Below are 26,250 nucleotides of genomic sequence, written 5' to 3'. Positions count from 1 at the left end.
TCTTCTACTTTTTTTTTTTTTCCTTCCAAATCACCTTACCCACGTGGATCTCCACACTGCCTGGTTCAGTTCCTGAAGGAGGACTCTCTCTTCCTGTTTGCCCTACTACAGCGGTTCTCCGAGTGTGGCCCCAGGGCCGGCAGCGTCCGCATCACCTGGGAGTGTGTTAGAAATGTACCACCTCAGGCCCCACCCCCAGACCTACAGAACCAGAAACTCTAGGGATGGGGCCCGCCTTCCGGGTGACTCCAGTACATGCTGAAGTTTACAAATCCCCACCCTGGGACACAGCTTACTTATCTTTGCCTCATTCCACCCCAGGTCTCTGGGGCTGAGTCTCCTGCTCCCACTCAGGAACCAGCTCCAAATGCACCTAGACTTTGCTGCAAGTCATTCCTAAAACCCAGGAGGCAGCATATGCTAGAGGCAGCAGAAATCTCTACGAAAAGTGATGCTTTTACAATAAAGACACTAGATTCGATGTGTTGAACCCTCTACAACCTAGAAAACATTGTCACATACAGTCACCCAACAACCGCATGCCATAGTCAGGGTGTTATGATCTCAGTGTCCCAGAGGGCGGAAAAGGTGACCTGCCCTTTTCAAAGTGACACAGCACGTCAGAGGCAGCTCAAGGACCAGAACTTGCTCTCTTAGGACTCTCAGAGCAGAGCTTTTTCTCCTACGTCACGTCGGGGCCCAGTCTTTCCTGGCAGATCTACTGGTGCATAACCTGCACTTTCGCGGTCAAATGACTCTGCCTCAGCCACACGTTGCCTGATGATAGGATGAAATAAAAATTCTGATGCTGCCTCCACGGTGACTCACTGTCTCTCTCTGAATAGATCCACAGTGCCCCTCTGTTAGGTAAAGGGAACTGAGTGTTATAAAAGGAGCTGCAGGAGAAACGTGCTCCGTGCCTCCGAATTCCTGTCTTGAATGCTGAGGCTAGCTGGGGTTTAGAATTAAAGCATAAAGAGAATCCTTCACTCGCGGACATCTTCCGGATGTGCTGCACCACCAGAGAACGACACACAGATGAACTGGGGAGCAAGAGCCCGCTGATAAGCACGCCCCTAACCCAAGATAAGTTTATACCAGCACGCGGGTCCACCCCTGGATTCCACGCCTGTGGCTAATGTTTAATGAGCACTCAGTAATGTGCCAGACACTGTGCTAAACACTGCACGCCCTTATCTCCTTTAACTCTCACAACACACTTTCAAGGCCAACGCCTTTCCCATCCCTGTTTCACGGATGGAAAAAGAGAGACAAGTCATTTACAAGCGGCAGAGCAGGTGTCGATACCAAACCCCGTGCCTCCGGCCTCTGCTCCACCTCTCGCCTTAACACAAAGGCAGCGTCATCACGGGAGGCTCCTTTACCGACCGGCCAGTGCTAAGACAGAGGATGAGGGTCTTTTCCAAGTTTTATGCTGCCCAGTCCGGCATCCAGGATTTAAAGGCGGCAGGTAGGAGGAGACAGGGCACGCGTGCAGATGGGCCCCAGTCTCAAGGGGGAGCTGACCAATATTAACAAGGCTCAGAACATTCAGTTAGCCTTTAGAGAAATAATACACTCACAGGCAGTCAATGAGCCAACCCAAATGTTTAAGGAAAGATACCGTAATTAATAAAGTTTTAAAAGAACAGGAATATAAAAGCAGGGGGACGGGAGTCTGTGAACATGCATTAGCAGGAGTAACAAGAGAAAATTTAAACAAGTCCAAACTTTTTTTTTTTTTTTTTTTTTTTTTTTTTACCAAAACACTCCCAAACACCAGGGAGTAAGCCCACAGCGCCCTGGTTTGAGAAGCACAGACCAGTACAGGCTGCTCTCAGGGGAGGGTTCCAGTGCAATCTTCCTTCCTACAGAGGCAGGTGTATAGAGAATTCTGGGGGGATTAAGCTGCACCGAGGGGAGAAGCGTCCTAGCGTGGTCTTCTTTCCAGAAGGAGAGGGAAAGGAAAAAGCAAGCAGGTCGGAGGGCCAGTGAGAAAGGCACTGGCACTTGGACCCTGCCTCCCCTGGCTTGGGGCCCTGGTCCAGGGACACGGAGCTCCGGGTTCTTCTCTGGCTGCTGGCTGCAGACTGGGCACAGGACATCGCCACTGGCCGAGATGCACGGTTTTCCCCGGGCAACGTCATTGCAAGCCCTGAGCTGGCCCCTCGGGCTGTGCTGGCCCTCTCTGCCCCTTCCCGTGCTGCCCTTGCTCTGCCTGGGGAGCCCATCCTCCCAGGCACCGGCCACGGCTTCTCTCCAGAATCAGGGCTTTGGTCCTGCCTCTCTTGAGCTCCACGCTGCTTTTCCAGAGGTCTTCTAGACAGCTCCACCCCTCTCAGAGCCTGCAGACTCCACTGCCTCCTCCGGAAAAGTCACCTTCCCCTCCAAATCCTCCATTCCCGCTGGGCTCCTGTGGGCGCTCGTGGCATCACTCTGTTCTAGCCCCTCAGGATAACAAGCACAGGTGTCTGGGGTTTCTTTTCCTCCCTTCCCCTTGCTGAACTGGTTTTTACACCTTGTCATTATATTTCTGATATATTTCTCAACTTCCTCCCCTCCCATGCACTGACACTGCCATGTTGGAGGTTATCAGCGTCCAGCACAACACATGCCCTTCCAACCTCAGCTAAGTAATGGATATTCCTGCCCCGTGTCATCACCCTGTCCCCCCCAAACCTCCTTCACACTCCACCACTGCGAGGGTCACCTGTTGAATGGATTCCATAGAGCGGATCCTCCATGTAATCATCTCTGGTGGACTCCACTGGAGCTCCCGGTCCTGCCTGATACTCCAATAACTGGTCCCACTTACTTACCCAGTCTCATATCCCATTGCACACATGCACATGCGCACACACACACACACACGCACACACGCATGCAATTCCTCTGCTGTTCTCTCTACCCCGGGTCTGCCTCTTAACTCCCAGCTCCTTCTCAAAACCCAATACCTCCAAGCCAAAATTTCTCCTTTCCAAAGCTTTTCCACAACTCCCTCAGCCAGAAGGAATCCCTCCATCCCCAAACCAGCACTTTGCCGTGTGGTTCTCTGACAGCCTGCATCACTCTCTGCAGCTTATCCTTGTGATTTATGTTTTCAGGTCCTCCCAGGGGACTAGGTGCTCCACACAGACAGACTCTCCGACTTACTCCCCTTGCCATCAATTCTCATCGCCACGTACGGAGCAGGTGTTTAATAAATGTCAGCTGGATTTGATTTGGAGTTCACGAGAAAATGTGAAAAATCACCGAGGATTCCTTACGGCAGAAACACACCAGACTTCAGCAGTCTCGGGGTCAAGACGATGTCAGCCCGGTGCTGATGACACCCAGGGGCAGCTGCACAGGTACCTAACGGCTTCTGCAAACTATTGTTCCCAACAGCCTGGTCAGGGCAGAATGGAATTAATCAAGAGCAAAAGGACACCTGGCATTGTCACACAGGCCACAAAAATGTAATTACATGGAAGATAAAGGGAATTAGAGCCTGCAATACAATATTTTTAAAAGCCACGATAGTGGAGAAGGAGGTTTATTGCCAAATGCCCCCTGTGTGCTTATTTAATCAACATACCACCTAGGAGAGGACCACATTAAAAGCTTTTAATAAAACAGTCATTTGGATGTTAGATTTGCATTCTGGTCAGCATGCTAAAGCTCTTCCACAAATCTTTTAAAAGCAATTTCCAGTTTGTAGCTTCCTAGTAACAGTAGAAACATGGATCAACATATGCCACATTGATTTGGGGTTTCCATGGAGACTGGAAGGACACAGGGAAGAGAAGGACAGAAAGAGGCCACTTGGCCCAAAATTCTGCTTTAAAAAAATGCATCTCGATTGCATTCCTCTGAGCATTAGCAGCCTCATTTCCTGTTCATCAGTTCAAGCATCCAGATATTTAATTTGTAATAAGCCTGCTCGACTTCGCACAAGGAACAGCAGAGGGGACATGGAAAGAAGTCAGTAGCTAAAGGTGTGGGCCCGTGAGGTTTGCAAATAGAGTCCGAGAAGCACGGGATCTGGAATCAGAAAAAAGGGCCTCTGGTCCTCACTCTGCCTTTGACCAGCTCCGGGACGCTAACTGCCCTTACTAGCTGCGAGATCAACTAACACAGGCAAGAGCTTTGAGTGTCAATCTCTTCATCTGTAAAACACAAATTAACACACCTGCCCTGTCTATTTTTCAAGGCGGTTATAAGAAAGAAAGGAGAAAGTCTGTGGGAAGGAAAACGCTCTGCGAATTCCAGCACACTGCACCCTATTATTATATTTGGTGATGCTCTGAGCTTCTCTTTAAATGGAACTTTGCCAGTGAGCAAGTCTATGCAGAGCAAGATTGATGACTTGGTGGAGAGTAGACTGACCTGGAAAAAAGAATGGTAGGTTTGACAGCCCTGAATTTCCATCTCTGCTCCACGATTTTCCAGATCTGTGCCTGTGGGCAAGTTGCGCTCTGTCTCTGAGTGTTATTTGCATCATGCCACTGGCTTGTCGTGAGGGTTATCACAATCCCCACAGCGATGTCGTCAGCTTGTTGGGAGAATTAAATCAGGTAACGTCACCGAGCGTTAAGCACAATGCTTAACAAATGGCAGGCGACTGTTATCAACACAAGTCACTATTATTAGCCATATCAACTGTTTCACCATCTGTAAAATGGGAATTCAAATTCCAACTTCTTCCCTACTTTACACAGAGGACTACTTCGACAATACCTGCTCGGCTGTTTGATAAGCTGTTTGGGGAAACACACTAAATAAATAGAATGTAACTATGTAAAGATTCACATTTGCCACCTGCTAATTGAGGTGACAACAAGAGTGCATGAAACACAGTAAGGACTTTCAAGCTTCTAGGTGGATGGGGGTCACATAAGGCTCTGTTACCTTTTTCTTTTATTCCTCGCGAGCCTTCCTCTGTCTCCTTACCACCCGCTGCAGCCCTGTCTTCTTTCTGTCCTTTCTTCCTTAGTCATTATTCTTATGCTTCTCCTTCTAAGTGAGTCTAGGAAAAATTTTTAAATTAAGCTTTGGTGTCTAAATTGCAACTGTTCCTTAGATTTCCTAAAATTAAATAGTAGACCAGCCCCGGGGGAAATGACACATGATCAGGAGATGTTGTAGGATTACAGGACTATCTTTCAGACGATGGTCATCGGCGTTTAAAAAAACCTTAGGAAATACATCAACCAAATGAGGCATACGGAATTCAATTTGGATCCTGATTCAAATTTAAAAATCATAAAAAATTATTATGAGACAATTAGGGAGATGTGAGCACTGTGAGATATTGTGATTAGTGTGATATCGATGTTGAGGTTATTCTTTTTTTTAAGTAAATTTACTATTTAGAAATACACTCTGAAATATTTAGCATTGCAATGATATGCTCTCTGGGAATTGCTTCATCTAGGGAGGGGAGTGCAGGGGGTTGAGGTTGAGAGGTAGGTACACAGGGTCTCATGGTCCTACTCTCTTGACTTGTGTATATTTGATATTATGGATAAATTTCTTTAATAGTGTGACCATTGACAATATGTGCGTTGGCTTACTTTGCTCGTCTGTTCTCTCTAGTGAACACACAACATGTAAACTCTTAGTGCAAGGAAACTGAAATTTGGAAGAAGGATGCAATGTGAACGGAAATTGATTCCCTGCACGTTTTCCATTGCAAGCTTTCTTCCCCATGAATAAATCCATTTTGCAAAAAAAAAAAACCAAAAACAAAAACAAAAACAAAAACAAAAACAAAAAAAACCTATTACTTGACTCCTAGGGAGGAGCTAAAATTCATAGGGGGTTAGACATCATCTACAGAAACTAAACTTAAAGATTTCACCCAAGGTCACATTTCTCCGAGCCACAGCCAGGACTCCAGCTCAGAGCTGCTGGGATGAATCCATCTACATCCTTTCTTCCCACTGCTGAGCTGCCCGTCTACACATCCAGAATCCAGGGCAGTAAGTCCACCTGGGATGAGGATGCAAATGATGATCCAAGTCTGCTCACCTCCCCAGCCCTTCTCTGTCCTATTGTAACCTCAGCCTTACACAGTGTTTACAAATTAGCTTCCCAGGGAAGGCAGCTGAAGGGCAGGGAGCCAGAGCGGGGAAGGGGCTCATGTAACACACAACCCTTCACATGCCCACAGCCTGATCTCCCGTTTCATCGAGATCATCAAAGCCTCAGGTACAAAGTACCTCAACCTCTTTCCCCATCTCCTCTCCTGCAAATCTATCCACAGCCCCTCACCGCACCATGCTCAGGCTTGTCTGTTCAAGGTGAACCCTTCCTCCCTGGCCTGGAGCCCTCCTTCCCCTTTTGCCCTGCTTTTATCAACGCTCTCCTCTATCTTTGCTCTCTATCTCCATTCCACAGACAAACAAAAATACTCTTTCCAGCAAAAAATTCTCCCGTAGCTGCCTGAAAGAGCCTCCTGTTTCCCCACCTCCTGTCCTCTCCCCCATCCTTCACAATGGCTTCCATCCCTACCACTCCCCTGAAACAGCGACCCCCATCCTGCGGGGCCCGATGGTCCTCGTCCTCAAGGACTCCTGCACTGCTTTCGCCACGGTGATCATACATTTCCAGCATCTCTCCTCCCTCAACCTCCGTGACCTTAGATTCTCCTAACTGCCCTCCTCTGGGTCTCTCCGGCTGGCTCCTCCTCCTCTCCCCACCCTATAAAGGCTGATGTTTCCCTGCCCTCTAACCTTGGCTTCCTTCTTGTCTCTCCTTACACACTCCTTGGGCAATCTCATCCTTGCCCATAGTCCTAACTACCTGAGGTAGAATTGACCATTTTGAAATATTTTCCTCTAATTCTGGCCCCTCTCCCAATTGTAAACATTCTTGTAGCTGATGGGCCACTGAGCATAACCTTCAGATATCCCCCAGCCACAACCATTGCAAATATATCTAAAAATTGAGCACATCTTATCCTCTTATTTTCCTGACCCATTTTATCCCCCACCCCACACACACATGCAAATCTTGGCTTCCTCTGGAATTCCTGGTCTCAAGTCTCTGACACCACCTTCCATTGAGTAACTCAAGCCAGAAACAGGGAAATAATTAGAGATGACTCCTTTTCTTCCACCTCCTGGAGTCAACCAGTTACTAAATCAGACGGATCAAATCTCCTTCTTAGATTTACACCTGCCTCCTCTCCACCCTTACTGCCTCTGCCCCAGTTCAAGTTCTGGCTCATGGTCGTCCTTGGTTCTTGTCCTCGGGGTCTCTGTGATCCAGCCACCTCCTTAAATTCAACTCCATTCTGCAGCTATAATCACCTGTTTAAATCACAGATATAACTGTGTTCCCTTCCCCTCACAACCCATAAGCCCCCCTGCCTGAGGATAAAGTTCAAGCTTTAATAAAAATCCCAACACATGAACTCCCCAAGAGCGGCTCCCGCCTCCCTTGAGAGTTGCCCACCACTCTCGCGGTTTGTGCTTCATGCTCCAGTGATGCCACACCGTTCAGTCTTGAGCACACATCACGGCTCCAAGTCTCAAGGCCTCATTTCTGCCATTCCCTCAGCCTACTCACCCTTCAAGCTGCACTCGAGGACCACTTCCTCCCAGCAGCCTCCCCTGCACACCCCGGCTCTGCAAGTGCCCTGCTCGGTGCTCCCCGACCTGCTTCTCTACCTCAGTGCCTGGCACGATTAGGTGCCTGCAACTGCCTTCTACTTGGTCTCTTAGGTTCATCAAGCACAGGAAAGTGGATCCATTCATTCATTCTTTTATTCATTGATTCAACCGACTTTCAGGTGTCTCCTATGTGCCAAGCAATGTACAGACAGCATAGGTGCCCTGCTTGACCTGTGCACACTATGCAGGTAAACGGTGTATTTTTCATCTCTACATCTCCAGCGCCAAGCACAGTGCCTGGCACTCAGAAGATACTCAATACATGCTAGTTGAACTTAACTGAACCAGCTGTCAGGTAGGTGAGTGAGACTGTTTGGAGCAGGATACGGGCTGGAAGAGACAGCCTGGAGCCACAGAAATGAATGGACGACATGCTCCTGTGTCAGGTGACAAGGATTCAAACTCCAGCTCTTGAACCCCTTCTTGGCTGGGTCATCTTAAGACCCTGCTTTCTCATTTCTGAAATCAGAATACTAAGACAATGCGGACTTCCTCTGTCACTGTAAGAATTCAGTGAGATCCACAAGCAAACACAGATTGTAAATTATTCGGCCTTCTGAGAACATGCAGTCACGTTAGATCGCAGAGTCACAGAAGACAGAGGCCCGACACAAAAAGCGGGGGGGGGGGGGCGGGCACTGCAGAGAAAGGGGCAGCGGGGCCAGAGATGGAGAAGCAGAGGGACCTAGTTTCCAAGGCCCTGGGGCTGGGACAGAAGCGGGACACACTGTCACAACTGAAGCGTGGCTCTCGCCTCCTATCTCACGGTGCCAGGCCGCTGGCCATCATTCTCTTCCCCTTCGTGGGCAGTAACAAAAGCTTTACCATTTGCCATCAGGGGCTACAGCTGTGGGCAGAGAGCAGCCTCAGGGTGCTCCCCTCCTCTGAATATAAAGTAAGTGCTTTCTAATCCTCCATTTTTAATGACTTCAGCCAGTGGCTTCTCCGTCCTCCATCCCAGCTCCGTCCTAGCCAGCCCCTGAGAGTCATGTGAAAAGGAACATCCACGAGCCATCAGACCCAGGAATGGGGACTGGCCGCAGCCACAGCGGCAGGAAACAGTGGTGTGGAGACTGGGGACCGCTCTCCCACTGGGATCTGCTCCCACCTTCAGCGAAGTGAGTTGCCTTGCTTTCAGGCCCACGCCGGGTGCACATGGACGCCTGCACCGGGGGCGGGAGGAGGGACCAGGGCTGTGTGGGTGCGCTCTGATGCACAAAGATGCTGAGCAAATTATGACACTTTTCCTTGAGAGACAAGGCCCTCGCAGGAATCTACCCTCAGCCATTCAGCTTTTCTGAGGCCCTCTTCTTTCTAGGACCTTTTATGGAAGAATTCAAAAGCCTTTTGGAAATTCCATACAGAGAACACTGATTAAGGTCCTGATGAGAATGCGGATGCTTCTTGGACAGTGAAAAATATTCTAATCCCCAAGGCACAGATGAGAAGCAAGGAGCATTTCTCGTGTCCCTGGAGCTGTGGGTATTTGGGCAAAGAGGAAATGAGAAAGCACAAAACAGAGAGCCTGGGATAGGATGAACAGGACAAATACTGTAAGCCAGGAAGTCATGATACACAGTGAAACTCACATGTGTACGGCACCATCTCAGCCTACACACTGCTTCCAATTCTTTAGCTGATCGAGTTCCTTAACCTCCTTGAGACTCGGCTTGTTCTGGGATGCTGGGAGGACTGAACAGCATGGCGCAGGGGGAGTATCTGGCCAAGCGCCTGGCACATCCTGATAACTGGGAGCCATCATCATTTCTTTTGGCTGATCCTCACAAAAACCTCTGGAAGGAGGTAAGCTGGGCTCTTGTTATTTTGCCCATTTTACAGATTACAAAACCAAAAGCGTTCAGCAGCCCTGAATGAAGGGCACGGGGTATTCAGTTAAAGACCCTAAGGAGATGTGAACCCAGGACCGCTAGGGCTTTTTCCACCCCGTACAACTTCCCGTTGTATGCAGTTGCTGCTGACCCATCCCCTGAGATCCACATCTGAAGGGTTTTTTAAATAGAAAGATGATGGATTTTGTGCAGTCATCCATCCACTCTCTTACTCAATCCCCTGGGAGTCCCTGGTGTTTGTGAAATAGCTCTTGTGTCTAAAGAACCATGTTCTTCAGACCAGAGCTGACTGACCCGTAGGAGAAAGACCTTGGCTTCATTAGCAGGTCTTACTCAACTGGACAAAGAATAGGAGAAAGTTTTCAGACTCCTTTGTGTGTACGGCACTATGTGAAGTTTTTTTTTTTTTTTTTTTTAAATATCAAAAGGACCTGGTCCCCAGGAACATCTTACCTTCGCCTGGCTGTGGTGGGCTAGGGGCCACACGACACACTCCAATCCCCACGCACCCCACTCCCATCAACCTTCTTCTAGGACATGCACTCTGAGGACTGAGCAGAGAGCAAATGCTTAAGAAAAACTAGTTTGCCAGATTGATTAAATGCTCACAGGGCTAGCATTCCCAGCCTGAAATGGTAGAAATAACAGCCACGAATAGCATAATGCCACACTGCGTGTTTAAAGCTTTGAACTTTCCCCAAGCGTTTATATGATCTCATGATAACCAGTATCTCACTCCCCTACTTTCCAGAACCTCCTGCATCTTCCAAGAAAACCCTGGAGTTCTTCAAAACTGTAGGGACAAAGACTCCAAAAATAACCCAAACAGCAGGACAGGGCATGCCCTCCTGCTTACTGCACTAGGTTGAGAGCATCGTAAGTTAAAGACCTATGAGGACCTGAAAGCTGGGTTTTGAGGTTGGAGTGAAGCAATCGATTGATACTGAGTGAAACTAACAGTGAGAAAAGCCACCCTTCTCCTCCACACCCCTCAAAAGTCACTGCCTAGACAGCACTGAGAAGGACCCAGTTAGCTGATGCCAAGGACCCATCACCTCCTGCAGATGGGTAACTGTGTTCTCAACTCACTGCTTAGAAATTGGCAACCTGCCAAAAAAAAAACCAAAAGAACAAAAAAAAGAACCTGTAGCTATGTGTGGTGCTGGGTGTTAAGTAGACTTATTGTGGTGATCTTTTTACAATATATACATATATCAAATCATTATGTTGTACACCTGAAATCAAAATAAAGTTCTAAGGCAATTGCTATCAATTTTTTAAAAACCTCATTCCAGAAGGTCTAGTTAAGAGTAGGTCTAAGAAAACAATCCATAATGTGAACAAACCTTTAACTATGATGTTATTTCAGCATTATATGCAATGATAAAAATTCGGAAAAATATTTTTAAAACAGAAATGGGTGACCTGCCAGTGGATGTGCTAACTAACTCGATGGCAGGAACCCTTTCACAATGTATCCATGTATCAAATCATCCCATTGTGCACTTTAAACATAATACAGTTTTGTCACTGCATCTCAATAAAGCTGGGAAGAAAAGAAAAAAGAAACAGGTGACCTCCAGTGTATTTTGATTTCCCTAGAACTCTGTCATTGTGAGTCCTCCTGCATCGGAATGTGCCACCAGTGTTAGTCACCAGCATCACCGGAGCCCTGCCCGCTGACTGGAAACCAAACAGTTGCTGTGGGCAGCCAGACTGCTGTGCAGGAGACCCACTTAAAATAACAGCTGAAAAAGACATGAATGAAACTAACAGAGACAGTGTCACCATCTAGATATAACCTACCATGTCCTCAGAGCCCCCAAAGGGATCGCAGGGAAGATACTGCATCCCTTTGGACCAGAAAGCAGGTTTCAGGGGACCTGGGGAGTTGGGATGGAGGAGGAGGGAGAAAAAAAAAGGGGGGGACGTTTGCAGCTTAGCATCCACTACCCGCGAAGAACAGGCACATTCTTGCACCCTTGCTCCCGGCACGGGGACAGGCTTCACCCTCTCTGAGAGCTCAGCTGGAGAACGAAGCAGGGTTGTGCCAGGAGGACAGTGCCTTTTCTGCTCTGGGGTGTCCTGCACTTCCCAGCAAGATCGTGGCTCGGACGGCCAGTTCAGGGACCCGCTCAGGCCCGGCTGGAAGAGCTGCTCTCTCTTACCTGTCTGGCGGTGAGCAGTGCAGCGGAAAAGGTGGGGCTGGCACGGGCCCCAGCTGGGCATGGCTCGGAGCGACCCTGAGTGACAGTCAGCCACCTGCTGGTACATGGGAGAGGGTGGCCGAGGGGCGGCTCCCCTCACCTCGGCCCCTAGCAGAGTGGCTGCAACACGCGGCTCCCGCCGGCTCCACTCCTCTCCGGGCTTTGCATCTCATGAACGGGGAAAGCAGAAAGCAGCGAGCAGCGCCAGGGGAAGGGGGTGGGGAAGCGGAGGGAGGGGAGGGGGCACTCTGACAGATGATGCACACTGCCACGCAGAGTCGGGGGAGGACCGCAGACTCCAGCAGGATGGCACTGTCTGTGTGGCTCTCCCGCTGACGGCCCGCTCCCGGGCAGCTGCCTCCGAGGGGCTGTTGCTCTGGAGAATTTTCAGGAAGAGGCAGAGCCCTGAGGGGCCTGTGGTGGAGGTGAGGGAGGGAGGAGGTCCCCTGGGTTGCACAGCGGGGAAGGAGGTGAAGCAGGGTAACCGGCATCAGGGAGGGAGAACCAGCTTCAGCTTAAAACCAGACCAGGCTGGACTCGAAAGACAAAGGCCATGCTCCTGGTCTGGCTTCAAGCTGGTATCTCTCCTACCACAGAACCAACAAGCAAGGCCGCTCTGGCTTAGGAACTCGGAAAGGCTAGGCAGTGTAGAGCTCCAGCATTCTCAAAGAGGAGACAGAAGTCAGGCATGGAAGAGTATCGTGCATGAAATGTTTCGTGTGATTTGTCACTCTGCAGGCAAACCCGAGTGTCCCCTCGGCCAACTGCCCAGCCTGTGACTGGGGATGTGGTGGCAAGATCAGGAGCAAGAGGGAGGGCGCGGAGGGGTGGAGAGAGTGTGTCGTGCGACGCTTCAGTGTGTGAAGTCCCATTTGGACGGTCAGGGGCAAAACCTTCTGAGCAGCCTGGGCCAGTGCCTGGAGCAGCTCGCGGGCCCCAGGGATAACCCCTCCCCGTCGGAGACCAGAGTCTACTGGACCGGCCGCCCGCGTGCGGCAGGTTCCCGCCCAGGCCCCCACGCTGACAGTCCTCGGCTCTATTTACAGCCACAGCCAGGGAAAGAGGCTCTCAGGGAAACAAATAAACAGCGAAGCCAGAGAACACCGAAGGGAGTGCAGCTGAGGAGACTCAGCAAGCGCAGCCAATGACAGGAAGGAGACCCCAAACAAGGGCCTTTCTGGAGGGGACGCGGGGACGCAGGGCCAGGAACCACCCTCCCTGCTACAGGCTCATCTCTTCCTTCAAGTCTGCCTCCAGATGCGCTGACAAGCGCTGCCCAGATGACCCACCCTCGCGGGGTGGCTGCTGCGGTGAGCACCCTGCCTCTGTAGACGGTCACGATCACCATTTAACTGCTGCACCAAACGCAGTTCAACAAAATCAGGTCCACTCAGCAAACCATCATGGGGCCTGCTGTGTGCCGTGGGGTTGCAAAGCTGACTAAGACATTCTTGTCGTGTCCCGGGCCATCCAGAGGAGAGAGAGATTTAAGTGACACGAATGCATAGGTAAGTGAGCTAAGGACTCAGAGTGACACAGAATCGCTGGGAGGAGGGGAGACCAGGTCCATGTGAGAAATCAGAGCTGTCCTCTGAGAGGAGGCGTCATCTGACCTGCACAGTGAAGGTGACCCATGGATTCTGACCCGTGGAGTTTAGTAAGAGGAGAATCAAGGCTGAGGAACAGTCTGTGTAAAGGCACAGAGTCTAGAGGTGCCCAGTGTGTTTGGGGAACAGCGAGAGCCCTTTCTAGGGAGGCTGGAGCAGAAAGTTAAGTGTGATGGGGGTCTGCAATGGAGGATGCAATTTAAGGGGTACATTTGCAACCAGACAATTTTTAAAAAGTTTTAAATAAAGGCATGTTAATCAAATCATTTTCATGATTAGATCTGTGTGTTGAGGAGTTACTGAGTAGAGAGGGACTGGAGGAAAATGAAGCCAGTCACGGTTATTGTAAATCCCTAGGTGACAGGAGATGAACAAAGGCTGAGTCAAAAAAAAAAAAAAAAAAAAAAAGGCTGAGTCAGCAGAATTTGATCTGCCATGAGGGATGGGGGAGCTCAGGGCGGGGTAAGATGGGAGGGAGATGGGAATGACTCTATCATCTCACATTTGCAAATGGGCTTTGAGAGCAAGGGGACCCAGGAGAAAGAGCAGATGTGGGCTGCTAAAAGGAGAACTATCATGTGTTTGGTTTGGGATTGGTTGAGTTCCATTGCTATCCCAGGGAAGAAGGTGAGGAGGAGATGGGAAAATAGTGCTGGATTTTAGCAAAAAGGTGGGAAGCTGGGAGCTCTCTCCTTGAAGAGAAGAGATGATGAGAGAAATGAAATCACTCAAGAGAGGGGCTGAGGACAGAACCTTGAGAAGTGACTACATTTAAAGGAGGAGGAGAGAGGAGCCGATCAGAGATTAGCAGAGTGAGGAGCAGGGGAGCCAGAGGAATGAAATGTCACAGAAGCCGGGAAAGATGGGCTTTTGAGAAAGAAGGCTCAAGTACGCGGAGAAGTCAACATGGGTGATAACTGAGATGGAAACTGAATTGCGAACTGAATTGGTGACCACTGAGAAAGTGGCTTAGAGCCCTGAGTCTCAAACTTTAGGGGATATGAGGATCCTGTGGCGTGTTTGTTAAAACTCTGGGCCCCACCTCCAGAGTTTCTGATTCAGTAGGTCTAGAGATTTGCACCTCTGACAAGTTCCCAGCAATGCTGATGCAGCAAGTCTAGGACCACACGCAACACCTGCTGGCTTAGAGAACCACTGCTCAGATTTTCACATACAGAAAAGAGCTTTTGACAGCAAAGGAAGCTATCAACAGAATGAAAAGGCAACCTACTGAATGGGAGAAAGTAGTTGCATATCATATAAGGGGTTAATATCCAAAATATACAAAGAACTCATATAACTCAGTAGCAAAAAAACCAAACAGTCCAACTAGAAAATGGGCAGAGATCTGAATAAACATTTTTTTTTCCAAAGAAGAGGTACAGATGCCCAACAGGTACATGGAAGTGCTCAACCTCACTCATCATCAGGGAAATGCAAATCAAAACCACAATGAGATGTCACCTCATGCCTGTTAGAAGGGTCATCAGCAAAAAGATATGAAATAACAAGCCTTGGCGAGGATGAGGAGAAAGGGGAACCCCCGTGCTCTGTTGGTGGGAACTGAAATTGGTGCAGCTGCTGTGGAAAACAGTATGGAGGTTCCTCAAAAAATGCAAATAGAACTACCATAAGATCCAGAAACTCCACATCTCCGTATTTATCTGAAAGAAATAAACACTAACTTGAAAAGGTACGTGCACCCCCATGTTCACTGCAGCACTATTTACAATAGCCAAGATGTGGAAACAACTGAAGTGCTCATCAATGGATGAATGCATAAAGAAAAGGTGATACATACATATATATCTATATAGATATATAAAGGAATATTATTCAGCCATTAAAAATGAAATCTTGCCATTTGCAACAACATGGATGGACCTTGAGGGCATTATGCTAAGCGTAATAAGGCAGAGAAAAATAGATACCATATGATCCTACTTATATGTGGAATCAAAAACAAACAAACGAACTCATAGATACAGAGAACAGATGGGTGACTGTCAGAGGTTGGGGGTAGGGGTTGGATAAAATGGGTGAAGGGGGTCAAAAGGTACAAACTTCCAGTTATAAAATAAATTAGTCATAGGATGTAATGTACAGTATGGTGACTATAGTTAATAATACTGTATTGTATATTTGAAAGTTGCTAAGAGAGTAAGTCTTAAAAAAGAGAGAGAGAGAAAATTTGTAACTACATGTGGTAATAGATTCAAATCAGGCTTATTATTGTGGTGATCACTTCATGATACATACAAATATCAAAGCATTATGTTGTATACCGAAACTACTGTTACATGTCAATTATATCAGAATAAAAAATTTTTAAAGATGGATCTATTTAACAAAAAAATCGACGAGTAAAAAAGTTCATAACCTTCTCAAGAATTTTTCCTTCTGAATCCCAGATTTTGCATGATTAAGGAGCAATCTATGAAGGCAATGAATCACATTTTGCATTCAAAATTGAACTCTTTTCTCATGGGTGTCCTTTCTGAAAAGTTTCAATATTATCTCCATCCAGCAAGAGACTCTTCCTTGTTTATGTTACACTGATAAATTTCTCTAGGTTATCTGAAATAAATCATATACTTGTTTTTGTTTTAAAAACACAAAAATGCTTTTTTTTTAACAGAACACTGGAGTTAAGTGGGGTCCATGGCCCTGCTGCACTGCCCAAATGCTGAGGGAAGGAATGCCTGAGCACATGGCAGTGTGCCCTAGGCCAACAAGCTGGGAAGCTTTGGCTTAGAGGAATGAAACAATGTAGAGAAACAGGGTGAAAGCAGAGGCTTGGAAGGCACTGTAAATTGAGGTTTGCTCTCTCCTGCTGCTCTTGGAATCCTGCAGTCTCCATGTGAAGATGCCTGCACTAGCTTACTGGATGAACAGAAATATGTGATCCAGTCACCACTGTTGTACCAGCCAACAGCCAGTCAACTGCCAGATGTGGGAGTGAGGCCATAGTAGATGATAATCCAGCCAGCAGCCAGCCCACCAGCCCATGAGCAAGCCCAACCAAGATCAGCTAAACCAGCACAAACCAGAAGGACTCCCCAACTGACCCACATAAATACGACCTAATAAATGGTTGTTGTTTTAAGCCATTCAGTTTTAGGATGTTTTGTTATGCAGCAAAAGCTCACGAATGCATCATGGAGTAGCCAGATTTCAAACTCATTCTGGGTACTTCCCAGCTCTTTCTCTTCTACACTAACCATTTTTAATGTATCCACCACCCCAACTTCATTTTTAGGACCAATGAATGAGTAAACCTGATGTTGGCAACTAATGAAATCCAGGCTTTAGTAGAAAGTTGATTTGTGTTTGCTTGTTCTGAAATTTTGGTCAACTCTTTTTTGTCTCAGATGGGTTAATTTTTTTCTTGAATATAATAGGTATGTTAATTCACTCACCTATCATGACATAGCCCACTTATTGAACACAGCTTTGGAAGTTAACTTGGTGCCAGTTATTTTGCCCAAATGTCTACCTGTCGCACAGGGATTGCTTACTCCTGGAGAGCAAGGAGCCGTCCTCCTCTGTCTGTCACAGGGCCTAGTTCAACCTTTCAGTGATTTCCAGACCTATCAATCATATCCCCAGTAAATGTATAAAATTCCTTGGCAGCAACCACAGGGTCATCAATCTTTATTTTTTTCAAATAAGAACATTAAAAGTGGCTATCTTCTATTGCCATCATTTCATAAAATAATCTTAATGCCAAAAAAAGTATGAAGGACATAATCTGAGAATGAAGGATAATTCTTCTCAGGAAAGTCTAGCTGGAAACTTTGCACCCACACTTAGGTACATAGAAATTGATAAAAAGAAATATATATACACCTATATATGCATACACACAGGCACCCATGCACACATACACACGGTGGATCGTGTTAGGTTTTTTCCCACTTTGTGTGTGTGTGTGTGTGTGTGTGTGTGTGTGTGTGTGTGTGTGTGTTTTAGTGCTAACTTGATCTTTGACTGGAACCTATAGATGGACTGGATTTGGGAACCACTGGCTTACCTCACTGCACACATGAAACAAGTTCTTGGTAGAATAATAAAAGACCATAATCAGAGAAGGTGTTTGATAAGAACACCTAGGGGATATCTCAGCAGTCATAACTTCTGCTGACAGGATTGGTCCTTTTCATACTGACTCTGGAAACCCGCCCTGGAGCAGGTCCTGAGCCCTCCCATCACTGCAGCAGGGCCAAGTGAGATACATTTGCAGCACCACAGAAATGGACATGTGATGACACTCACATTTCACAGAGTGCTTGGAAGGCAAACAAACCTTCCTACATTTCAGTGCACTCAGAAACTCAGGAACTCCTGTTCCTGGAGCTCAGGAATCCTATTGATGGGAACTCTGCAGGCCACCCGAATTTTGAGCAACTGAAAAACTACCTACCGTCACTCTTAAATAGCCATAAGAGGGTTCTTGCCTGAACGGAAGAGACATTTTCTAGTCCGTGCCCAGTTTTAGATACAAGGTTTGGAGGTAAATATCACAACGCACTGCAGAATATACTACATATGCACATGCTGGAGATGAACGTTTAGGAAACTGCTGATACACATTCTGTGTCTGGTAGATGTGGAATTTCAAAACTTGTGCAGAATTGTGCACATATGCCTGCCCACTCATGAGCATCTACACCCATATATAGTGCTCAATATAAAATCTGTTGAAAGGATGAATGAAAGAACAAATGAAATTTCTACCAGAGAGAGGATTTACTTATTAATTTTGATCAACTTTTATTTACTTAGCACCTCCTCGGGCCAGGCATTTTGCTAAGGATCCAATGCTAGGGATATTTTCATAAACAAAAAAATCTTGGCTTCTCCAGTTTTCATTCTCCCTACTCTGCCTGCATCCCTGTGTCAAAACCCATCTAACTGAAGAATCTACCAGATACTCATGAAGGTAAGTCACAGACCACCCAAGGTCTCAGCAAAGACCCTCTAAGCCCATCTTTCACTTCTGAGTTGCTGTTGCTCCAAACCTAGTGTCTGTCTTATTCTAAACCCTTAGGTGTGGTGCCCTAATTTCAAACCTGTATTTGGTATTTGTATCTGTTTGTTATTGCTGTGTAACAAGCCACTTAATATCTTTTTTAAATTAAAAAATAATTTCCCCCCAACAGAGGCACTGGGGATTGAACTCAGGACCTTGTGCACACCAAGCATGCATGCTAGCACTGAGCTATACTCCCCACCCCTGAATATTTTCGTGACTTAAAATAATCACCATTTGTTATTGATTATGTATCTCTGAGTCATCTGACTGATTCTTCTAATCTGGGCCAGGCTTGGCTGATCTTGACTAGACTGGCTTGTGAATCCAAAGTCAACTGGTGGATCAGCAGGGCCTGGCTGGTCTTGGATGGTCTGACTAGCATGCCTGGCACATCAATGCCTGTTGGCTAGGGTGATGAGGATGACTGGGCACAAGTTTTTCATCATCCATCTGGCCAGCCAAGCCTTTTTATGGTGGAGGTAAGGTCCCAAGCAAAAGACGAGAAGTGCAAACACTTCTTGAAGCCCAGGCTTGGCACTGGCATGACCTTCCTCGGCCATGCTTTACTGACCAAACCAAGTTATAAGGCCAGCAGAGATTCAAGAGCTAGTAGTGGTAAATAGATTCACCACTTGATGAGAAGGGCTATAAAGTCACATTATCAAGGCGTGAATACAGGGACTGGGGCCATTTTAATGATAAATCTACCACAATCTTGGTACTTGAATTTCCTTCTGGAGTTTGAATCTCTCTGCTGTCCCTGATCTCAAACACAGCTCAACTCCCTGACTTTTCCAGTTCTTCTGCCTCAGATAAGGAATCCCCACTCAATTTCCAGCCCATTAGAGGGCCACCCCTGAAGCCAGCCCCTTCCTAACAAGAAAGAAACTCAGACCCCTTCCATGAGTCAGTTCTCTTATTCTTAAGTAATCTTCCTCTTGTCTTGGAAAAAAAAAAAAAAAGCAACCCTTCAGCTATTGCTAAAAATAGACATCTGAACCAGGCTGAACTCCAGCTGACAACTGTAATCAAAATTCTGATACCCAGAGAGGGCAGACCACATAAGAAGAACCCTGACAAAACGCTACCTTAACAAGGCTTATTCCTTGCTGAGCAAGAGAAATAAAATACTCTATTTTCTCAGTTCTGAAACCCATTATTTCTCACATTTTAACATGTCTGTAACCAAGATGCCTTACAATCAGCAACGACCTATAAGGTGGTAAGATTGGTAACCCCACCCACCCACCCATCGACACCCCTCAAGGGTAAAGCTGTATTGAGAACAGAATTCCTCTTTCAGTTGATGGAACCTTATAACAGAAAACGTTGTAGCGAGTCACTGCCCTTCATTGTTTATTAAAATGATTCAAATGAAGTCAGAGAAAAGTAAGGCCTGAGAACAGGGAGGGTTTCCAAAGACTTCAATGTGCTAGTGTCTCTAATTCAGGGCATCAGAGGTAGTGCTGGGAAGGACGACACAGAGGACCGCGTGCTTCCCTCACTTGATGTTGACTAGAATGGCTGACGATCACTGACAGGTGATGGATCTGAGTTCCCTGTCCCTCCCTTACCCTGCTACCCTCTGGCACAGGGGCTGCTTAGACCAAAGAATGGAGAAAAATATAAAATCAGGAAGAATGGAGAAGCCAAAGCCATGAAAATCTACATGTGAGTTGACAGACTTTGAATGAGGAGCTGGCATCATCTGGTCACTGCGTGTTTCGTTTCTTTGTTTGGGTTTGTTTTACTGTGTCTGTTGTAGGACTTAAGACGGCAGATTCTGCAGCCAGACTGCCTTGGTTTGAATCCCAGCTCCACCAGTTAAAAGCGATGTGCCTTTGGGCAAGCGACTTAACCCTGCTCTGCCTCAATTTTTAAATCCATAAAACAGGGATCATAAATGAGTTCAAAAGCGTACACTTACAGTAATGTCTGCCACATAGAAGTGCTCAATAGTTATTTATTGTTGTTGTTGTTGTTGTTGTTGTTACCTTTTACTTGAAATTTCCTTGAAGAAAAATAATCCCTTCTCCCTGGAAAGCCAAAAAATAATTCCACGAAGTCCAAGAAGAAACTGGGGGAAAAAATCAGCAGTATTATTCAGGCGAGAGTGAACTTGCTAACTAAGCAAACTGCTTTGCCAGTGTTCAAAACTGGACCGGTCCTGAAGGGACCAGGGCGGAGCCGTCCCAGCACCGGCCACAGGGAGACTGGCAGTCATTCACAAAACGGGCTGGACTCACACCCCGCGGCACCGGGACCCCGCGCAGACCGCCGCCCGAGGCTCTGCTTCCTGCGCTGTGATTTCCCGAAGTTGGCTCCTCGGGAATCGAGGGGATTCACAGCTCCCTGGGGACCGCAGTGGGGATGCGGGGGAAGCCCCGGGCTGGCCTGCGACGCGCTGCGGGTTTGGGGACTTCCTGGCAGGATGGACATCTCTATTCCAAGAGCCAGTAGGTCTGGAACGGAGAGCAAGGGGTCCCTCGAGGACTGTAATGAACGCCGCGCTCCGGCAGCAACGGCTCGGCCGCGTGATTAACGGCACATGAGCGACTCGAGGCCGGTTTCACGGGACAGCGAACCCTCCCAGGGCGCTTGGCGCCTCACACCGCACAAAGGAGAGTGCAGGCGGGCTTACAAGACGCCTTCCAGAGCTGGGGGCCAAGGGCGAAAACCGTGTTACGGATCCGCCCCGGGCAGATCTCTGAGTCCTGAGCACGCACAACGAGCCTGCGAGGCAGCCAAGGGGAGGAAGGCCTCCATCTGCTCCTTCCCGCGCCTCCGCTCGGGCGAGGGGTCCCCCAGCTGCCAGGCCGCTCCTGCCCGCTGTTGGCTGACACATTTTCAAAGCTGTTCTCAAAGGCTTTGATGAACCGGCTGTTACTGGGCAGCAGCTGAAGTCATTTTCCACGGAAAATGGAAGGCAGCAGGTGTAACTGCTCACCCCAACCTGACCCCCAAAACGCCGCCCCTCCGCGTCCACACTCCACACATGATGGGGTTCTGTGTCCCTGCGTATTTTAGTGAGCACACCAATCTCTGACCCCTTAGCATTCCTGCCCTGAAAAGTAACCAAGAGCATCTCTCTTCTTGGCTTCCCTTTTGAGAGAAAGGGGTGAGAGTCCGGGGTGGTATTCTAGATGGGACCCCGGATTCCTCCTCAGGGTGACTCTGCCTTCAGAGGATGCAGGATGCGTCTCCCACCTTCTAATCTCCATGGCCCTCACGAAACAGCAGAGTTCCCGGATTCAGAGGTGTCTCAGGGAGACCAAACACTTTCTATTAGATTTCTCATTGTATTAAGTACCAAAAAAATGGAAATAGCCCTTTACTTAAAAATCAATGAGATCACTAATTTTTGTCAGCTGACAAAATTCTGTGTTGTAAAGTACTTTGAATCTAAAATTTAGCACCTGAAAAAGTTTTGTATGACACAGGGAACTACGCTCAATATCTTGTAATAACCTTTAATGGAAAAAATATGAAAACGAATATATGTATGTATATGCATGGCAGGGACATTTTGCTGTACACCAGAGATTGACACATTGTAACTGACTGTACTACAATTTAAAAAATTAAAATAAAAATAAAATTTAGTATCTGAAAGGACTCTTTTGCACTCATCTACTTTGATCACAACAACCCAGTCGGCGAACTACCTTCGAGGAAACAGATACTAGAAGGATACTAAATTATCTAAGAATTTATTGTCAGTAATACAGCAGAGTCAGCATTCATATTCAGGTTTCCCAACCCCAGTCAAATATTCCTCCCAAGCTTCCCAATTCTAATAAACAAGTGATACATATTGTGAATCATGACAAGTTCGTCATAAAAATGCACTCAACATGTCTGTCATGTTTTCCTGAAAGCCTGTTCAATATATCCCACATGACAGTCAGGCCTCTTCTCCCCCTGCCTCTTGCTCTGTCCCCAAAGAGGCAAATAAGTGAAATTGGAGGCACCAAGAAGCATAGTGGGAGTTTGAGTTGATGGCCAAAAAAACCACCACTGGATGTCTCTGAGCAGAATTATGACATTGTAACAGCTGCATTTTAGGAAACTTCATCAGGAGCAAGATGTCAGACTCAGAGGAAAAGATAGATCCGAGTTATCACTTCTCTTGGGCCATATTCCAATCCCCTTGGGACAGGTGCCACTTTTTGCCCCTCAAAGTGCACCATAAAGGGGGTTCCTGCGACGCTTATATTGGACATAGCGGCTGCTCCTGAAATGAGCTAACATTGCCGGGTTGACCTCAACACTACTCTTTAGATGCATCCCTCTTATCCAGCAGCCTGGAAAACTGGATGCTGCCTACAAAGGAAGCCGACTTCCAGCTGGAGATGGGGCGAAGTCTGGAGAAGAGCGGAAAGCAGGACCCTCTATCTAAATAGGCAGAGGCAAAGGTCTCCCGTTCCGAGTCCAGCCGCCCTTTGGGCTGAAACCCTCGAGATGCCATCTCCCCTGAGATCTTTCCTCGTCCCTGCGGGGTCCTCTGCTTTTCAAGCTCTTGCCTTATAGCTCGTATACTTGTTAACAAAGGGATCGACCAGCTAACCTGGGAAAGGGTGAAAAGTCCGATCGTAAGTAAAATATTTACATTGTCTGTGACTTCCTACATAAAGACATGCTGCACATTTCCAGTGGCTGCCCCAGGCAATTCAGTGCTTCAGCTTTGTTATCTCGCCCCTAAGTGATAATGATGACAGGGATTTCAGACCAGTCAGAGGAATGAATCCCCAGGAGATGACCCAGCATTTTGAGGGAGACTAAAAACTTCTGTCCCCTGATTTACACCAAATAACTGCCTGCCTAACATACCTACATCACAGTCCACTGACTGCAAGCACATGGCCAGCAAGTTACCTCTGCTAAATGGAAGAGCACTGGGTCACTGGAATGTGCAGGCCAATGATAAAAAGGCAAGCGCACTTTGTTTCCAGCAAGTTCGTTCACACACTCACCCATTCATTCATTCATGCTGAGTACCTGTCACATGCCATGCACTCTGCAGTGCTGGACAAGACAGAGGGGTTCTGAACAGTCCAGACTGAGTATACAGTTCCCAGCCAGAGCCCTGACCCCAGTTCTGCCAAGATCCCTTGCCCTCCAGGCTTCAATCTCTACAGACTGCCCCCCTGAAGGGGAAGGAGCACTTTCTCTTGCAGCCCACATTTCCAGAAGAGATGCCGGAGAAGTAGGAAAAGCGTCAAGAAGAACTCCTCCCTGGGGGCCTGGAAAGTTGTACCATCCCCAGAGGAGGTGACACTCATCTGAGTAACAAGCTGCTCTGGTCTCCCACGCCCTGCCTGCCCCCCACACCCCCGCCCCATGGCGGAGCAAACCTGGTGAGACAGCACACAGAACGAGGGCTCGTGGAGGGGTGGCCTGGACGTTGACTGGCATAGGCTGCAGCTAAGGAAAATACTATCCTTTCTGTTTTTGCGTCTTCAACCCAGAACAACTCCAGGGTTTACTTAACTTTATTTTCTCCTGGTCTGTTCTCACGGCACCCTCCCGCCTTTTCCCTCTGCTCTAAAGTGGAGATACAGAGCCAATATCAGCCCTAACCTGATTATCTGTAAAAATTGGGCCAGCCCAGGGTCAGGGATAATAACCACAGACAACTCTGAAGCACTGGCCTACATTTGTTTGTATGTGTGGGTTTGGAAGTCGATTTACCCTCCTAATTAGGCTTTGTTTGCATCCCCTCAGCACCCTGGGAAGTCAGGGTGGGGCGCAGGGAGTGGGCTGAGCGTTGAGAAGAGCTGATTTGAGATTACAATTTGTAGGAGTTAAACCACAAACTGCATCATTCATTTAACAAATATTTATTGAACAGGAACAAATGGTCCAGCAAGGCACTTGGTTTTACAGGAGCTATAAAGTAGTGATGAGATGCTGTGTCTGCCTTAAAGAAGTTTGCCATCCTCTCAGGAAATGTATAGAAACATTTTGTGTTTAAACAACTGAGATTTCACTGCAGCTTTAAATATAAGCTTAAATAGCATTTTTTTAATCCAAATATCAACAGAGCCTGAGTGGTTTTTGATCTAACAAGACTCAGATAAATAGGGATTCCTCCAGTAACCATACTGCAATTTTCTGTGCTTCTCTGCTTGCACAATGTGCATGTTTCTCAGCTTGTAGAAATAGCAGGGGAAGCCATTTCCCAGGATACACAGGCGTTCCTGATAATGGCTTGGAGAGGTTTCCCCTTGAGACGGCGTGTCTGAATTTACTGATGAGTTAATCACCGAGGAGGCAAATACTCAATGCCTCACGTGTCCTCAGCTCAACCGCTTCTAGGCAAGCCTGTCGCAGCCTTCCTTGGTTTATATCCCTCTGCCTGGAATCTGTGATACGGCCCCTCAAAGGGCAGGATCCTTGCCCAATTCAGTCATCCACGGAAGAAAAACGTGCCAACTTGGGGAAGGCGGGTAAGGGGGCAGGAGCCATCCTGGACCCATATGGGAAGTGGGATAAAAAAAGTGGAGTCCCTGACACTAGCCCTTCAGCCAGATTCTTTTACTAAAACGGGCTCCTTTCCACTCCCTCACTGCCGTTTCCACGATGGCAGGAGGAATTGGTAACGCGGATCATGTGCGTGGCGCTTGCTGGGTGTGGACCCCAGAACCACCCTCACTGCCCCTGCGCCTGGGAGAACTCCCCGCCCTGAGCTGTCCTCGGTCTGTTGTGGGAGGGAGGGAGGCCTCACGCTAGGGATGAGTGAAGCGTTTTCAGAAGACACCTCCAGCCAGGCTCACCAAGGGCCAAGCTGGTCATGACCAGCACCACCGTCACAGTGAACTCGTTTCAGAGGGCAAACAACGCCTTTCACACGCAGTAGAAGTAAGGACTCTTATGTGCAATGACACATACTTTATGTATGTTCTTACTCTGTATTACAGGTTTTTTCAAAAGCTACTCTAGAACATCCAGCATCGTTACGGATAAACACGAAGCAAAAGCCTTAGGGAAGATCCGCTGATGCTCATCTGAATCAGTAAATTCATCGTGTGCAAGTAAGTGACAACATGAATGAAAGGACAGGGATGTGGAGGCTGAAAGTCATTTTAAAACAAGGCTGTGTATAGGGGAGTTGTCAGGCCCTTGCCAATCTTGCCGTGGGTTTCCAGTTCCCAGAAATGCCTCTCGTAAAGCATCGCTCAGCAAGGGAAAAGCAAGCAGCCACCTGCTTAATAGCATCGTCTAGAACTGAAGAATTTTAGGAGCAAGTTGGGGAGATAGGGCAGGAGATTCAGTGTCCCAGTGTCCCCTGAGAAACTTCAAAAATACATCTCGTAAATCATTTGACTCCCCTGTTCGACTGGTGCTCCCCATGCCACCTGCTAAGCTGAGCAGGTGGCGATTTGCACACCAAGGCTGAGCAGGTCATTAACCACCTAAGTAGGAAGACCTGACCTTCCCCCGCCAGAATGCCTGCCCCACTCTTAAAACTAATGTGGGGAGTGCAGTATTTTGTATCAAAAACCAAACTCCCCCTGAAGAGGTGACACTTCAGACTGTCCGTCACTTACATCTCGGTATCAATTTGCTTCAGACCCCTTTCTAAAACCAGGTGTTGATAAGAACAAGAAAAGACACGACAACCCGACATGCTTGGAGGACACGACTGCCATCAAAGGGGCCTCAAGGAAGGAGGCTGGAGAGGCGAAGACAACCTTCCTACCTTGCCTTTCTCAGAGCTAGTCCAGTTGAGAAACACGGCCTCTTGCCCACTAAGAACACAACAGCAACCGTGGTTTGAGCCAACTTTCTAAGAACATTGGCCATTTGAGCTTGGCTTTGTAACCTGTAAGTACGAAGCCGGGTAGGGTGTGCCCAGAAGCACCAAGGACTTGACTTTAATATTTGTCATCC

The 26,250-nt window shown here is 47.6% G+C and overlaps 1 protein-coding gene across 3 annotated transcripts in view; it reads right to left on the bottom strand.

The window, feature by feature from the left end:
• RGS8 (regulator of G protein signaling 8) overlaps positions 1-26,250 on the bottom strand; it is a 122,564-nt gene that overhangs the window by 28,574 nt on the left and 67,740 nt on the right. Inside the window, exon 1 of one of the 3 annotated variants that reach the window (XM_014566287.2) lies at positions 11,677-11,794. The exons of 1 other annotated variant lie outside the window; for it this stretch is intronic. The gene's annotated coding sequence lies outside the window, so the exon portion shown is untranslated. Of the gene's footprint in view, positions 1-39; positions 391-11,676; positions 11,795-26,250 lie in introns of those variants that run through there. One more of the 3 variants, XM_032463586.1, reaches the window with a different exon arrangement.

This window comes from Camelus ferus, chromosome 21 (genome assembly GCF_009834535.1).
Source record: "Camelus ferus isolate YT-003-E chromosome 21, BCGSAC_Cfer_1.0, whole genome shotgun sequence".
In the NCBI taxonomy this organism is placed as follows: Eukaryota; Metazoa; Chordata; class Mammalia; order Artiodactyla; family Camelidae; genus Camelus; species Camelus ferus.
Note: the sequence above shows the minus strand (reverse complement) of the source record. Positions and strands in the feature narration are given on the sequence as shown.